Here is a 4985-nt window from a genome sequence, read left to right on the forward strand (position 1 = left end):
ATTACAACTGCACGGAATCAAATGCTGGCAGCAACCTAAATGATGACAGAACGAGATCCTTCCTCAATTGAGCCTCAGATGAGACCACAATCCCAATGAACACCGATCTTGGTTACAGCCTCAGGAGACTGTAGGATGAATATCCAACTAAGTTGTTCCCGGACTTCTTATCCATAAAACTCTGTGTGTGTGTGTGTGTGTGTGTGTGTGTATGTGTGTGTGTGAGTGTGTGTGTGTGTATTTTAGCTTGACAGAGCATGTGCTCCTCAGAGAAAGAGGAAATGTGAGAAAGCACTTCCCCCTGTGAGGTATGATTACACTACAATTCCTTATCTGTTTTTTCCCTCCTTTCAGAATTTGGTCATGTGTGCACATGTGCCTAGTGTATTTTTCAAGCCATTGAATTTAGGACTCAAACCACACAGTTAGCCATGTGGGATCCACGTCACCTAACTGTCTAGCCATGGGCTGGCTCAAATGTGAATTGTTTTACAGTACTAAATTTCTGGTAATAATGTTACACAACAATAGACAATATCCCATAAAAAAAAGAATTTGGCCTTAGAAATGCAAGAGAAATGGAAATTCCCTTGGTTAAGGCCTTTTAGAACAAAATAACTGCTCTGGAGACTGGGGATAGATACACAGCAGGTGAGGACAATGCTTTGCCCCAACCCATGTTGAGTATTTTTAAGTGGGAGAAGGCTGGGTGGCTTACAGGAGGTTAGAAATTCAGTGGTCCATGTCAAAAGGAATCTAACAGTGGGAATACACACACACACACACACACACACACACACACACACACCATGTAGAGTTTTGCGACAGAGAAAGGATACACTTGATCTCTTTTAGGCTAGGGGAGATTGAAGCAAAGTAAAAATCTATGTTTAACAAAAATGAAAAGCATTAAGTTTTGTGTAATGTTGCTAGCATTGTGATGGTGGTGGTAGTGAGATGTTGAGGGAGAGTTTCGCCCTCAGATTGTGGGTGGGAGGTGAGAGGGAAATGTCTGAGAAAAGATACTTAAAGGGACAGAGCAGTGAGATGGGTTTGCAATTTGGTTCCTTGGGTTCTGGGTCAGAGAGCCTGTGTTTGTGTCCCAGATCTATTGCACTTCAATGACATCACCTTGGCCAAACAACTTCATCTGTCCAGGCCTTACTTTCTGCATCTGTAAAATGGGGCTAATTATACTACAGGCCTCATAGACCTCAAATATTAAGTCAATGAAGTAAAGTATGAAAGTGTCCAGCCTGGCACATAATAAAGGCCTAATCAATAATAGCTTAAAAAGTGGTCAATAGGGACCAGGAGATGGTGTAATGGTTACATCGTTGGACTCCCACATAGTCAACCATAGTTCGAGTCCTGGACCTCATGGCTTAAACCTCATGCTGGATGCATGTGCATGTGCTCACAATTCCAACAGGAGAGTGGAGGAGAAGTGATTGCAGCGCAGCTATCCCTTCCTTGGGGGTGATTTCTCACTTTCTGTCTCTTTGTCTCTCTGGCAAACGCATGTGACTCATAACAAAAATCTCTCTCTAAAAAAGAAAAATGATGACTAGATGAGGAGTCATAAGATTCAGTCAAGTACAGGCTTTCCAAAGCATTTGTAGTCATTGGAAGTTAATTGCATCACCTCTTTCAACTGATTACTCTTCGAAGTGCTACAATTGTTCCAGCTGGGGGTTTTCTTTCTCGGCTGCATATTGAAATTACCTGGGCAGATTTAAAATATGTTGATGCTTGGGCCTCACCTCTAGAGATTCTGATTTAATTGATCTTGATATGGCCTTAGGATTACAATTGTGAAAAATTCCCCAGGTAGTGCTAACATATAGCCAGACCTGAGAATCACTGTTTTGCCCCTTCATCTGTTTCTCAATGGTAGCCTCTGGTTGCTTTGGGTGTATTTGTCTTGTTGTTCTTTGTGTTTACTCAGATAGATGGCAAGTCCTTGTGGATTCATCTGTGTGTTAACCTTTATAGTCTGGCAGAGTAAGAGGCACAAGGGATCAGAAGCCGAAAGACTTAGGTTCTCTAGTTTTTCTTACCTGGCTATGGGACCTTGGGCCATGAGACTGAGCATGTACTATGTTTAAGATGTAGTTCTAAATACTCTGCGTGCAGTGGTTCATTTATTCCATGAGTCTTATGAGAAGGCTCTATTATTAGCCTCAAAGCTGATAATAGCACAGAGAAGTTAACTTGTCCAAGGTCACACCACTGTGCTTGATGTGAATCATAAGAGGCCTGGGCTCCCATCATGAACCCTCTCGTCCTTTCAGGCTGGTGTGAGTCTGGCCTTGAGTTCACTCACCTTTTAGTAAAGCAGCCATAGTGTCTTCAAGTCCCTCCCAGCCCTGATGGCCACAGTTATGCTGCCCCCACTGACACCTAGCAGGGACATCCCACGGTAGATGATCTGGTTCTACCTGGCCAGAAATTGGCACTTAAACCAAGGAGCTTATTTCAGTCTAGAACAGGCACGTCAGATCCAGGAGGGCAGACAGATGGAAAGAGGTGGCTAGGAGGTGGCTCTGCTCAGAAAGGTGATGAGGTCACAGGGATAATGTTGTGTTGTTGGCCTTCTGCTTAGCAGAGTGAATGAGCAGAGGATGTATGAAAGTCAGCCAAAGGCTAGCTTAGCCTAGGGTGTGGAAAATTGAATTTTCCTTATGAAGTAGTTATCAGGAGTTTGAGAGAATAGAGTCTGATAGTTTAAAAAAATTATGGAAAAACTCTCTTGAATTGCTCCAAAAATGAATAATCCTACATGTCTGGAATGTTGGATTTTAGGATGTCTGATGTTCACTTGTTAAAAAAATATACTATTATTATTATTATTTTTTATTTTTTATTTTTTGGCAAGAGGGAGCATGTATTCACCAGAGAGAGACAGAGAGAGAAGGAGAGGAATAAAGCACTACCCAATGGGGCATGGACATGCTGCAATCTCTTTTTCATTTCTCCATCCTTTCAGTATATGGGGCATATGCACATGCATCTGGTGTAATTTTCAAGCCACAGGGGTCAGGATTTAAACCACATGGTTGGTCATGTGGGATCAGGCTCTCCCAACCACCAGGCCCAGGGCCAACCCAATTTTAAGTTGATGCTGGTGCTATTCTGTGTAGTAATAATGCTTCATTAGCACCAAGCTGTTCACAAAAGACCATTATACACAGAGCCTTTTATTAGTGGTACTTTGAGGGAATTAAGGAATAGGAATGGTGTTGATCATGGAGGGACGTATAAGGAAAAAGGATGCCAGTTGCAGGAGGAGAAAACAGAGTGGAAAGAAAAAGTTTCGGGACAACAAGGAGAGATGTCAATGGAAATATAAGTCCCCCAGGAATCTGCAGGTATCTTGGGTGAACACTAGGCCTACAGACATTTAATTTAACAATAAAGGACAGTAAGATCCTAGAGTCTGAAGGGCCTGAGCTGTGGAAGAGGCTGGCATGTGGGTTATTCAAGGTAAAGGCAGAAGTTGAGATAGAGGGTACAAAATATACAGGACCAGCAGATAGCATAATGGTTATGTTACTGGACTCCCATGTGGTCGATCACAGTTCGAGTCCTGGACCCAGCGGCTTAAACTCATGCTGGGCGCATGTGAGTGTGTTCCCAAACTCTTGAGAGGAGAATGGATTGTGGAGTGGCCACCCCCACAGGGGGTAATTTCTCACTTTCTGTCTCTCTCTGTCTCTCTGGCAAGCGCACATGCCCTATAGCAAAATACTCTCAAAAAAAAAAAAAAAAGAGAGAAGGTACAAAGTATGATTTCCTCAGGGAAACAAAGAGTTGTGAAGTTATTTGTTGGTGGCCACATTGTATTAGATGAGCGCTAGGAAGTAAATACTAGGAAATGTAAGTGTAGAGAAGTACCCAGCATAAAGGGTGTATCTTTCCTTGCATATGATCTTGGCAGAAACGTTCCCCAAGAGAAGAGCCGGGACATTGGATCCCAATCGCTGGAGAGTGCCTTAGGGTCTCTTGGCATCTAGATGAAGGAGGCAGAAACCAATGCAATTAACTTAGAGATCTGGGGAGGCTGCAGCTCTCCTGAAATACCCTCCTCTAATATTGGGACTAGAAGTTCAGAGATTTAAGAGCAGAAAGGAGCTTTACAAATTATCTAGTAGAATCTGCATTATAGAATTTTTTCTCTTTAAATTTATCTTTTACATTAATTCACTATACATCATTACAGCATATAGATGAATTTTCCATCCAAAATACACTGTGTATTGGCTCAATCAAGCACATCAACATACATGTTATCAGCAAATAATTTTCCAATTCTTATGTCTTGTTTTTCGTTTTGCCATCATTGATTCCCTATCCCTCACCCTCTACCATGTCCCACCCTCCTCCCACATTGTCTCTGGTATCCATGGTTGCTTTCTATGCCTCCCCCCACCCCCATTAAATTGATTTGCTAATGAAGTTAATTGGTGTAAATATATCCAATAGTTAGCACAGCTGATATATACGTATACATGAACCCAAGTCTGACTTTAGGCATAAACGTCAGTGAATAGAATGAACATATTATAAAGTAGTACCCAACTGGGGCTATATAGCTTACTGCAGTAATCAAATATGCATTTTTTTTAATTTCGATATGAACAGTTTTACTGTTTTATTATTTCTCCTGCAACTTTTTTTTTTTAATTACTTAACATTCATTCCCTGAGCATCATCACAACATACTAAATGTGGTTTCCCATCTAGAATAATCATGCATGTTATCATCAATAATATTCCATTTCTACTTTCATACATATGTATATGTATATATGTTTTTTACCCCATGTTTGACCCTCTGCCCTTTCCCACTTTCTTATTACACTATCTCTGCTATATACAGTTGTCTTCCATTCCTTTTCCCCCAACATTTTGTTGATCACACAATATCATAAGTAATCTAACTACTTTCATTTTTTTTTATTTATTTTATTTCTTTTTTTCTT

This window comes from Tupaia chinensis, unplaced genomic scaffold (genome assembly GCF_000334495.1).
Source record: "Tupaia chinensis unplaced genomic scaffold, TupChi_1.0 Scaffold000489_1, whole genome shotgun sequence".
NCBI classification, from domain to species: Eukaryota; Metazoa; Chordata; class Mammalia; order Scandentia; family Tupaiidae; genus Tupaia; species Tupaia belangeri.